Raw genomic sequence first — 12,999 nt, 5'->3', positions numbered from 1 at the left:
GTTTAATTTTGTTGACCAGCCACCAGTGTAGGAAGTACCGTAATCTCAAATTAAAATTTCGACATGGTTTGCTTTAAAAAAATCTTACTTTTTTTGTAGACATAGTAGAAATATGTTTGAAGCGTCATATAAAAGGTAAAATAATAATGATGTAAAATTTATTATAGGTTGTCATTTAAAAAATGGATTTAATGGCGTTAGAAGAGAAAAAAGATTGATAGTTTTGCTTTTTTTATGAAAACTGGGTTAAAAAAAATTCAAGCTCTTTTTGTAGATGTTGTATAGACATGGTTGATATAAATATTTTGAGCTGAAACAATAAGCTTTCATATGGTATGAAATTTGTTGTAGGTTGTCATATAAAAAAGTGATGGAATAAAAACAAGTTATGTTTTTTCGATTTTTTTTTTTAGCAAGAAAAATGATTTTTAAGGTTTCACTTCAACCACGTGGAATTGCACACATGATTTTTTTTACTTTTGACACTCGAGGTAAAAGCCGTTATAGGATTTTCATTGGGCTATAATTGTAAGCAACTGTGTCAAAAATCAGAACTACTATAGATTTGGGGCACAGTTTTTCTATAGTACCGAAAAGGTTACAACTCCGTTTTCCACAAAGAATCTATTATAGTTTACATGCTAAGTGACGCAAAACAGTATCAAAGTGGCTCCTCCAAATTGAAACGTCTTTCTCTTTATACCACATAAACAATCTAACCCGTTTGTTCATACAATCTAATCGCTTGGTGTTATTAAAAAAAAAAGGTCATTCAGTCACATCGAACAATATTTATGCAAATTATGAATCATTTTCCTTGCCACACTGTGTCATGATGATGATGATGATGATAATGGCACACGACAAAGCCACGCCACCTTACATCTAGCATCATTGCTTCAGGCATCTTTGTTTAGTTGTTTATTATTATTTTTTTTTTTTTCTAACGATACGATAGTGTCTCATCACCCGACTAAGATGGCTCCTCTTATCTTCTTTATAGGAATGAATAATATTATTAGAACCAAATTGCTGAACTTCGTTGTTTATGCGGCATTTTGTGCTACACACACAGAAAATTATCGTTTTTTCAAAATAAATACAAATCGTATGTTTTGATTTGAAATTTTAGATTTTGATTACGTAAGGTTTTGCAAGGAAGCTATTCCTTTGAAAGTTGATAAATTATCTTTTATAGGTATATCAAATTTAAATAAATACATTTACCAATAAAAACAAAAACAAATTAAGAAATGTTTACGCAATACTTTGCATAAAATATCCTTGCGTTTGTTTGTTTATAATTCTAGAGTGGAGTCATAGTTTAGTACTTTGATTTGTTTTTTTTTTTGTATGGAAAAATACTATAAACCCATAAAGACCTTAACGACTCTAAAACAACGATGATATTTCAAACGAATACTCTCCATGCACTATGCCGGAAGTTGTATAGGAAAGTGTGACAAGTGCAGGTGCCCTAGAGTAAAGTTACAAATCAATTGCTTCCTATTATGTATGAGTGTCAAGTGCGGCTATCTGCACCTTAAGTCTTTGCGTCATTACCTTCTTAGCAGCAATGTTATAATGGCCTTTAGGTGAAGTTTTAATAGTAAACAGTTTTTGTTTTGTTTTAAATATAATAGGTACGTCAATAGTACTATGGTATTAGTTAGAAGTTTGTTGTGTGAATTGATAACTTATTTAACATATTCGAGTTGTTTTTTTTTTTATTGTGTTTATTGTATCTTATGGAAAATTACAGAATAATGTTTCTTTGAATATGTGTATCAATTCAACTGACTCCAAACCGGTCGAAAGTACAGGTGTTTTCATTTGTTAGAATTGTTAGAAATTTGTAAACGGTCTATTAAGATTCGTAAAAAAAAAACAAAAACCAAAGTCTGATAGAGCTGCCATGGTCCAATTGTTTGCCAAATAATTTGAAAAAAAAAAAAAAACTATCTACTTAAAGCCATCTTATGCATGATAAAAATCAGCTTCAATGTTTGTTTGTTGTTTGTTTCATACGTTTGAATCAGGTTTTTCATAGTTCTAGAGTTGCCTTTTTTTTATTTTTGTTTTTTTTATTTAAAACAAGAAACTTTCAAATGAACCCACCTGCATAAGAGTCATGATTTGTTTAATATTTAAAACAATAATATTGTTTTAAATTTTAAAGAAATCATAACGATTTCCGCTATCAAACGTTATAACCAAAAGTTTATATTTTAAATTCATCAACAATTCATTTCTTTACTTACAATATATGCAGATATAACATATCGTCGGCGCAAAGCCAAAACCGTTAATGTCCATTTTTTGACATTTCCACTTTACGTCGTTATCGGTCCCTCTATTCACTGCGTCGATGCCAATCCTCCATATGTTGCCTAGAAGCCTAAACTATCAATTTCCGTTGCACGAGTTTCCATAAGATTGCATGAGTTTCCAAAACTTTGAAGCCGTTTTTCTCAAAACTTTGATTTTGCAGATTTTGCAGATTGGCGTTGTCAAAACCACGATATTATGATGATATTATAAGGCAAGTTTAGAATTCGTAAAAAAATCGAACTGAAGATAACAGGCATGAAAGAATTTAAAAAAAAGTGTCCGTCTATCAGTCTTTATCTACATATCTAGAACTACAGCCTTTACTTTTGAAATAATTTTCTTCAGGCTTGGTAGTTATGAATTTTGCAAAATTCTCTAGAGCCGAAGTTGAAACTATATTTTTTAACCAAAATTACCATATATGTAGATATTTAAAATGAAAAAGAAATTGCTTTTCTCAAAAACGGTTCTGACGATTTTCATTAAATTTTTTGTAGGTACCTACTATAGCAAATAATGTCCTACTTTTAAAATAAATAAAATGCACGGGTCTCACGAACTTGCTCTTAAAGTTGCTTAAATTTTTAAGACTTTTTATATAAAAATTTCGAAAATGAAGGTACTACCTACTATATGGTTACAAAAAAAATTTTTTTTTAAATAAAATTCGTTTAAAAAAAAAATAAAATAAAATCTGAATCAAATTGCCCTTCAAAACAGTTTTATTTGATATATTAAGATGCATTTTTAGAAAAAAAAATTTCAAAATCGTTAGAGCCGTTTTTTTACAAAACTAATTTTTTATAAATAAAAAAAATAAGAAAAAAAGTTTTTAAAATAAAATTGGTATGTCATTTTGTAGAAATCACTAATCAACATTTAAAAACAAAATTTCAAAAAGATTCAATGTCCCGTTTTCGAAAATTTGATTTTTCAAAAAAAAAATTTCAATTTTTTGTTCAAAATCCAAAAATTATTTTGAAATTTTGTTTTTGGCTTATATTAACCCTCTGTAGGCACACCTCTTTTTTGTGACGCACTCGGGTGCGAATTTGGTTTGTACCTTTTCATATCGCTATACTCTGTCCGATAAAAATTGGCAGTACAGGCCTTATGGGAGAGCTTTTTTAAAATCAGTGGGACCTAACAGTTGCCAAACGAAAAATATGCCCCTGAAACACACAAGAAAACAACAGACACGCATGGCATTGTTGTTGTGACGTACATCCCCCTATGACAGATCTGCCACACGATCTGTGGCAGAATGAAACTCAATCATCAAAGTTGTTTTTTAAAAGTATTCACAATACATAAGAGTTACCATTGGTAAACTTCCTTCATAAACTACTCCCTTTTCTATTATTTTTCTGAAAGAGCTTTCAGGATTAATGCTTTTTTCAAGCTTTTAAAACGAAAAAAAGCATATGTGTTGACGTGGTGTTGGGGCTGTTTTTTTTTATTTTGTGTATGTAGGAAAACAGTTAATGTCAATATTTTAACACGCATTTCAACATTTTAACAGGAAAAATTTGTTACTCATGCGTGGGGTTGGGCTGTTTCTTAAATGAGTGAATTTTTGTTTGTTATTGTCGTGTAAAAAGAAAAATTAATTTTTTTTTATTCGTGTTTGTGAAATTTTACCGCCAAGATGGTAACGCTGGTACCTTTTCGAAACATTTTTTCTGGATAGTACGGCATCGCTGTGTGAGCTTTTTGATGTCATAGACATATCCAGAAGGCGTGAAGCAGAGTGAGATGCAAATGTCCTATCTTCCCTGTACACCTGTACTGCCAATTTTTATCGGACAGAGTATAGAACTTTTTTCAGTCACAATATTTTATAGAGAACCAAGTATGAAATTGATATAGAATATTCCGAGGAATTCGAATATTGTTTTCACAATTCCGAAAAAAAAATATTTTCACCCTTATAAAGAGACTTTTTTGTGACCACTTTTTGAAAAGTCGTAATTTTTTTATTTTTGTCCTGCCAAATTCGCACCCGTGTGCCGACAGAGGGTTAAAATTATATAAATGCTTATTCACAAAAAGTTTAGTTGAAATCGAATATGCATTTTTGGAGATAATTTGAGATGATTTGAAAAAAAAAAACGGTTCTATGGCAGGTACCGTTAATAATGATTTTCAAAAAAAAAAAATTATTAGAAGATAGACCTTGTCTTAGAACTTACATTGGAATTTTTTAAACAAAATCGTTGGAGCCCGAGCCGTTTTTGAGCAATTTCAATTTTACTAAAATCGGTATATGACAAGTACAGTTATTTTTGGTCCAAAAAAATTAATTCCAAAAACCCTTCTGGACCGCTAAATAATGCTACTTACCAAGTTTGGAATCAATCGGTCAATCCGTTTAGGCTGTAGCTTCGTTTACAGACTGACAGACGGACAGACAGACGGACTTCAGGGACCCACTTTTTTGGTATTCTCTACCATCGTAATGTCATGGAAAAATCCTATCTCAACTTTTTTTTTGTACGAATGCATAACTTGATATATGTATAGTAAAAAAAAAATACATTTTGGACAATTTTATAAAAAACATTATTTAAAAAAACGATTCCTAAAGATTTTGAAATTTTATTGTTATAAAAAGAAGGAAATAAAAAGAAAAAGAAAAAGAAAGATAGAAATTAGCATATAATTTGTTTGTTGTTAGAATTTTAGCTTGGGTTGTTTTGTTCATCATATAAAAAAAAAAAATCTCTGACGTAACATTTTTTTCAATGAAAACGTATTTTAAAGTTACTGCAAAGAGATAACAAAAAATGAATTGGGAGTTAGAGGTGTGGGGACGCTACTCGTCGGAATGTGAATCAAATAGAAAGAAACCCTTATGGCCAAACTCTTAATACTTTCATTGAAAAGTGTGCCATTTTGTTTTTCATTTGTTTTGGATTTTCTAGCGGATCGAATTGCCATCTGACACTACTTGACTTTTTATTCACACTTTACCACAGAAAAACAGGGTGGATAATGTTATAAATTTTTATTCAAACAACCAATGTAATGAATTATCTTTACAAATAATATAAAGTTATTTTCAATAGGTGATTGTATAAAAATGTGCACATACAAAAATAAATGTTTAATATCACTGTGCAAGTTTTTTGAAAAATTTTTTTGAGACAGGTGCGTGATTAACTGTTTCGCCCTATTTCGGACCCGAGAAATCGATTGGCGTCATTAGTTTTTCGATTTATCGGTACGACTTCGAACAAAATTTTTTTTGAAAGATTTTTAATTATTTTGAGAATTTTTCACTTTTTTTCGTAATTTTTCAACCAAAAACAATATTTATATTGCTAATAATTCTGCTCAAACGTTATTTGCTACCAGTAGAAAGACATTATAAACTATTTTGAACAATTTATTTGAAAATTTAGTGATTTTTTTGAAAAAATTAAAAAAATCGAAATTTTTTACATTGTTTATCGTTTTTCGCTGTTTTTGTTCTTTTTTGTACAAATACATTGCATGTTTTCCATTAAAAATTAATTTAACTGTTAGTTTAGTGTTGGTTAAACTTTGACAGTCTATCGATAGCATCGATAACAAAAAAATATCGAGTATATCGATATTTCACAAAACTATCGATAGTTTCAATACTTCCAAATTATTTTACCACAAGGTTACCGATATTATCTATAGTTTTTTCTCAAAACTATCGATACAATCGATAATGGAAACTATCGATATCTACCAAACACTATGTTAATTCGTTGTTTATATCCAATGTCAAACGAAAACTTAACTTGTAGTTCAAATTGTGTTTAATTAATTTCAAAGCTATCGATAATATCGGTAGCCTTGTGGTACAATAATTTGGAAGTATTGAAACTATCGATAGTTTTGTGAAGTATCGATATACTCGATATTTTTTTGTTATCGATGCTATCGATAGACTGTCAAAGTTTAACCAACACTAAACTAACAGTTAAACTAATTTTTAATGGAAAACATGCAATGTATTTGTACAAAAAAGAACAAAAACAGCGAAAAACGATAAACAATGTAAAAAATTTCGATTTTTTTAATTTTTTCAAAAAAATCACTAAATTTTCAAATAAATTGTTCAAAATAGTTTATAATGTCTTTCTACTGGTAGCAAATAGCGTTTGAGCAGAATTATTAGCAATATAAATATTGTTTTTGGTTGAAAAATTACGAAAAAAGTGAAAAATTGTCAAAATAATTGAAAATCTTTCAAAAAAAATTTAGTTCGAAGTCGTACCGATAAATCGAAAAACTAATGACGCCAATCGATTTCTCGGGTTCGAAATAGGGCGAAACAGTTATTCGCGCGCCTGTCAAGAATTTCGACTTGCACAGTGCATTCATTTAAATTCTAATTCATATTGATTAACTTGTAAATGCTAATGAAAATAATATATATGTATAAAATATGGACAGTTATGCGTCGTAGACGAGTTGATATATACATATTCCATACCACCTGGAAGGTATACCTTTAAATGGTCACGTTCTAAAAATGTTACAACTCTAACTGTCTAACGCAGCTCTATCCAGGTATCCATTCGGAAAAAAATTTTTTTTCGATTTGTTCAAAATGCAAAATTTTCTAAGGAGGTATCCGTTCCGATTGTCATGTGTCGGAAAATCTTCGCAAAAGGAACTAAAAAAATTTGTTTTATGAGTGGATTACTTGTTTAAAATGTAGACGACTCTTAAACATCAAAAGGAATTTCTCTGCTATCCGTTTTTTTCTATCTTTTTTCGTTGCTGAGATATTCACGTATTGTTTTGACGTAAACATCAAATTTTGGCATTTACGTCAAATTTTTCATTCAATTTACGAAAATTTTGAGAATTGTTTTGACGTACGTCTTAATGCATTAATGCATTTATGTTTTTTCTTGACGTGGGTACTTGTATGAATAAAAGAAACTTCTGGTTTTCATGGTGTATAAGGCAAACTCATTTTGGACAAAAATTTAAATAGGTACTAAACGAATTTCAGATGTCCAGCAACATGTATATAAAATATAAATTTTTACTATATATCATACTAAAACATCAAAGAATGCCAGCGGTTAGTTCTTTCGCAATAACACAGCCACACAAAAAACAATAAAAGTTCTGACCTGGAGTTGCGACTAGGTTTTTCCGTCCTGACGTGATCCGGCAAAATAGACTTCGGATTCGGTTTTAGCGACCCAAAAACTATATAAAAAACCTAGTCGCAACCCCAGATAAGAACTTTTGTTTTTTTTTGGTTTTGACATTTTTTTGAGGATATCCCTTACGTGATAGGGCAAAATTGATTTCAAATCTGGATTTAGCAATCCAAAAACTATATGATTAACATATTCGGACATCCAGATCAGAGAAAAAAAAATTTGTTTTCGTCACATTTTTTTAGGTCACCTATCTCGAAAACCTGACGTGATAGGGCAAAACGGACTTCGGATTCGGTTTTAGCGACCCAAAAACTATATGGAAAACTTAGTCGCAACTCCAGGTCAGAACTTTTTTTTTTTTTTGTTTGTGTGGCTGTGTAATCTTCCGAACATTTAAATGCGATTTCCCAAAAATGTGAAAAAGACGTATACGACACTTCAAAACTAGGGCGACGACACGTTTGTGTCAAATAAATGCGATTGTATGCCTCATTTTTTGTTCGAAAGTGTATACCTCGAACGAAATCTAATTTTCGATCGGAATGGACTATCATTTCGGAACTTCTTCCAAACGAATACCTTGATGGTTCTGCTTAACTTCGTTAGATTTACTTTCAACATAAAGCATACTTATTTATATTTTCATCAACATTTTTTTAAAAACATCTCACATTCTACCCTATAATTTTAAAGCAACAAAGTCAACATCCACCACATATCGTGTGTTTTGCCACTCACTGATAAAATATTTGCATTCCGCTACTAATACCTTTCAAAAAAAAAATTAATACACATTCTAACGCAGGTATAATAGCAACGAATTAAGTTCTTGCCCAAATTGTGTTTGTCATTATAATCTCACATCATCGATCATGTGAAACCTGAAAATTTTGTCTCACGTGTTTTGGCTTTTATTTTTCAATCCCGCAAGTGTGAACTGCTAATTCATTTTGATTAATTCAAATACCGTAAACATTTATGTACTGTAGCGTAAACTTGACAATGAAAACGTTACAACTTGCGTTTTTTTTCCGACTCGATGATAACAATGTAAATTATCACAAATTTGTGTAAATTTGTGTAAATTTCTGTTAGATGTTTTGGTAATTTGGCCCTCAATAAAATAATATAAATCAACATTGAACAAAAAAATTAAAATGAAAAATATAATTTAATTGAATATCCCGCTTCATCACCTTGTGGTGGCATGCAACATTTTTTTTTATTATTGTAGGAAACTGTCTGGGTGATGTGTGAGATCGCGTTACGTGATGAGCTTTTGCGAACGTATATAACAACAACACAACAGGTGGATGCAAAACGCGGCGCGACGCGGACGGTGTGCGGCCGTCCGGGCGGGCGCCTTCATGGGTGGTGCATTTAATTATACTTAAAACCCACCTGCACCATGCGCATATGAATTAATTGATTAAATAGATAATAATAAAAATAAGAAAGAATTGTGTCTAATTAAAATCTCTCTCTATTTTCATGGTTAGGAAGAGAAGGCTTAATTTGCTTGTCAACGAATGTGCCAAGTCAAAAATAAGATGTCTTTTATTTTTCATTTTAATTAAAATCAAAAACAATAAAAATTATTTTCGAGGTTTTTAATAGAAAAAAAAATACGTATAATTGGATTTTTATCTTTTTGAATCTAGGCGGTATGCCAAATTTGTTATTATTTATTTTTTTATTTTTTTTTTCATTTGGGTATTATTTTATTTGATTGAATAGCTAATGAGAGGCTCGTCCTACTCAGTCTGATTTCTAATGAGAAGCTGATTTTAATAAAAATGGCCATAGACGCGACACAACATTGCGTTACCATTTACGGAAGTGTTATGTTTACCCTTTGATATTATTTTATGCATTAAAATTGTAACAGTGATTAATGTTAAGTTTGCGTCGTTGGGTAATTAGTTCCGACGACGCGACGTTCCGACTGGCATTCTATTGCATAACGTTCACACTTGAGAATTTTTTAAGTTTTTAAAGGATAGGTCGTTTTTATTCCTAAAAACAAACAAAGTTTTTTCACATTCACTTTCACTCATTGTTTTCGCTTAATGGCAAAGCAATTCATATTGAACATGTGAAAACATCAAATGAACTTATTATCGACCCTTATCACCTTGTCATTTCAAAGCATAGATATTCAGTTTGGTTACTAAGATGCATTTTGACTAGAGTTTCCTAAACCATTTAGGGACATCCCAAAAAAAGAGTATTTATTAATGGGTAAAGATTTAGACGGACAGGTCGGGAAAACTAAAGAAGACTATAAAGATTGCTACGGAGGCCTCTGAAGCTCATTGAAGCCAGAAATGCGACCTCAAAATTTTTGAACCAAATTTGTTTAATTTGTTTGTCCATGTTTGTCCACCCAAAATTTTCGTTTGTCCACCCTTCAAAAAATTTTAAGGCAAATTCTTTTTTTTATTATAGAAAGTCTGAAAAATGAAAAATCGTCTAGAACGCTCAAATTTTGAGATAGACGTATAAAACCTGCAATCGTTTGTCTACCTCGAGTTCTATATACATACCAAATATTATCGTTTTTCTACCCCTCGTTTAGGAGCAATTAAAAAAAAAACAAATTTTGCACTAAAAAATTGAAACTCCCCTATAATCTCCAAAAATCAATTTTTATCAAAAATTAAAACTGCTGTCGTTTGTCCACCTCGAGTTCTTTACGTATACCAAAAATCATAGTTTGTCCACCCTATGTTTAGGAGATATTCCAAAAAGAATTTTTTATAGCAACTCTCAAAAAAGTACGCATACACCACAGTGTACCTCTACTGAAAATTAAAAAGCCCCCAAAAATTACTTTGTTTCAAAAATTCAAACGGCAATCGTTTGTCCACCTTGAGAAATGGATACAAACAAAAAATCAACGTTTGTCCACCCTACGTTTAGGATATATTTAAAAAACAAAATTTGTACTGAAAAAAATTCAAAGTCCCATTTGAAATTGTCCCAAAAACCTGTCGTGATTGGACTTCGTATTAGCTTTCAGCGACCCAAAAAAACATATGATTTACATAGTGGCACCCCAGGTCAGACCTTTTTTTTTCTGGCTGTGTAATCAAAGAATCTGCCTGTGGGAATTCTTTGTTATGGAAGTGATGGATGCTAAGTCAAAAGCACCAATTCATTAGGCAAGTGTGGTCGAAAGGGAACATGCTCATCTGTGCTTTTTTGTCTAACCCCTGATATAAATTGCAACCAATGACATTTTTTTTTTCACCATTCCAAATAGAAGTTCAAGTATCGTCAAATAAACTTTCGATCGATTAGTCTGGTTAGCACATTCTTTTATAGAACAGCTTATAAATTAGAGACTTCAGGTCTATCTACATCGAACGCAGTTTTGAAATCAATTAAAAACACGTAATGTTTTTGTCCTTTGTCTAAAGCCGGCTTGAAATATTTTTAATTATTTGGCCAATTCCATGGTAACTCACGTTACATTCACAAAAATTTCCAATACATAAAAAGTTTTTTTTTGTCAATTTTAATATAAATTGATACGAAAATATTTTCCATAAATGTAGCATAACTATTACTTTCATAATAATGCAAAACATTTTTTTTTATTTTAAGAATTTGCTTAGGATAAATAAAAGTATTGTAACGATGAATTACTGAACTACTTTTAAGATAAAAGTCTGAACACACTACCTACTACTGCGAAGGTAGAAATGTGAACGGACCTTTAGTAATTAAGAAAAATATCTCACTGAACACATCTAAAAATATCCCACTGAACATATCTCACTGAACACATCTCAAAATATCCCACACTGAACACATCTCAAAATATCCCACTAGACTGGAAGCCTTCCTGGAAAGGAAGTTTCGAGAGACAGGGACGAGAGCCTTCGAGGACGTTCTCGAGTCTCGAGATTCCGGTATAAAAGGCAGCGTAGACACCGACCGGACACAGTTTAATCTTGAAAGTGAAAGAGTACAGTACAAAGTGAAATAAAGTGTTGCGAATTGTTAGTAGTAAATAAAGTGATTTAAAAGTGTGTTTGTTTGAGCGAATAATAAAAGTAAATTGAGTTGAAATAAAGTGTGTTCTTATTTGAACGGAAATATAAGTGGAAATTAAATAAGTTTTATTGTGAACCCGGAATAAAACATTACAGTATTTTAGTAACTCACCTTACAAAAATCGGACACGAGTTTTAAGAGTCCGACAGTATGCTACTTGCATAAATAGCTGCCGTTTTTAAATAGTAATTTGTTATTGAAAAAAGTGAAAAATACTGCATAATTTGTTCAAAATTCGTGTCCACTTTTTCATGGAATTTCCCATTTATTTTCTATTATCCATGTTGATAGACTTCTTTGAATTTTTGCGGTAAATGTTTTATACGAACCATTAAGAAGAAAAATTCCCTGATATTTTATATGAACTGTTTATTTTTTATTGTGCTAATAAAAAAGTTACGCATACACCACAGTGACCTGTCTTAACATATTAAGATATTATTCAAAATTCTCTTTTTTTGTGTCTTAAGCGAATTTGAGGGAAGTTTTTTTAACATTTTAAATGAAAAATTAACCATTCTATGAACTCCAATCGTGGGAAAATTGGAATGTTTCAATGATAAAAACTTGAAAATACAAATCATCAGGTTTCAAATATTCGTCTTCACTGGAATTCTAAAAGGTACTTAACAAGCAAATCTGCACTTAAGCAGTTTCAAAATCGAATACGGAAAAGAGGATTTAATTCTCTTCTTTATTGTGAATACCTCAATCTTGTCCAAAATCAGAAAGAACTTTCGAAGATTTCTTTTTCTTTTAAAAATATTAAAAAATATTGAATTTAATTGAGCATATAGGAAGATTGCATAATTTTTTGACTATACTTTCTCCCGATTCCTACATCTAGCACTTGTCAAATAGCTATGCAAACTTTACGAAATATCAAGGAAGTGGTTTTATGTTTTTTTTTTTTATTTTATCTAAATTTTATTCTAATCCAATTAACTTATTTTAAATGAAAATCAATTACTTTCAATCCCCAATGAAATACAATAAGAAATTTATTTTCAAGCAAGTCAGCAACTGCCCATGTCACTCACAGCTACCGCCTCCGCGCCGTATTCTTTGATTCGATATTTTCTTTACAAAACACTTTGATCATAAAATAAAAACTTTTACATTTTGCCTCCCTCTTGTCATTGGAAAAAAAAAAGAAATGCATATTATATGTGGAGAATCTTTTATGCAATTGCATTCCGATAACGAAATAATTCTATTTTTAGTTTAAACTTGAACGTCATTTAAACGAAGTCTTCATGTTTTTGATTTTTATTTTATTTATCAAGTGGAAACTCTATTAAGTCAGTTGGTTAGAATTGTATGCATAATGCAAGGAATATCAATCAATTTTCATAGAACAAAAGATTGGAAAATGTGCAACATTATGTTAATATATAACGAGTTTTTTTCTTTATATTCTATTGAACATTGAAGATGGAAATGCCGA

The 12,999-nt window shown here is 30.7% G+C and overlaps 1 protein-coding gene across 1 annotated transcript in view; it reads right to left on the bottom strand.

Moving 5' to 3' along the window:
* The window catches only part of LOC129906014 (protein pinocchio), a 75,263-nt gene that overhangs the window by 57,058 nt on the left and 5,206 nt on the right, over window positions 1-12,999 (bottom strand). The window lies entirely within an intron of this gene.

Source organism: Episyrphus balteatus, chromosome 1 (genome assembly GCF_945859705.1).
Source record: "Episyrphus balteatus chromosome 1, idEpiBalt1.1, whole genome shotgun sequence".
Taxonomy (NCBI): domain Eukaryota; kingdom Metazoa; phylum Arthropoda; class Insecta; order Diptera; family Syrphidae; genus Episyrphus; species Episyrphus balteatus.
The sequence above is the reverse complement of the archived record's forward strand: the minus strand, read 5'-3'. Positions and strand labels throughout refer to the sequence as shown.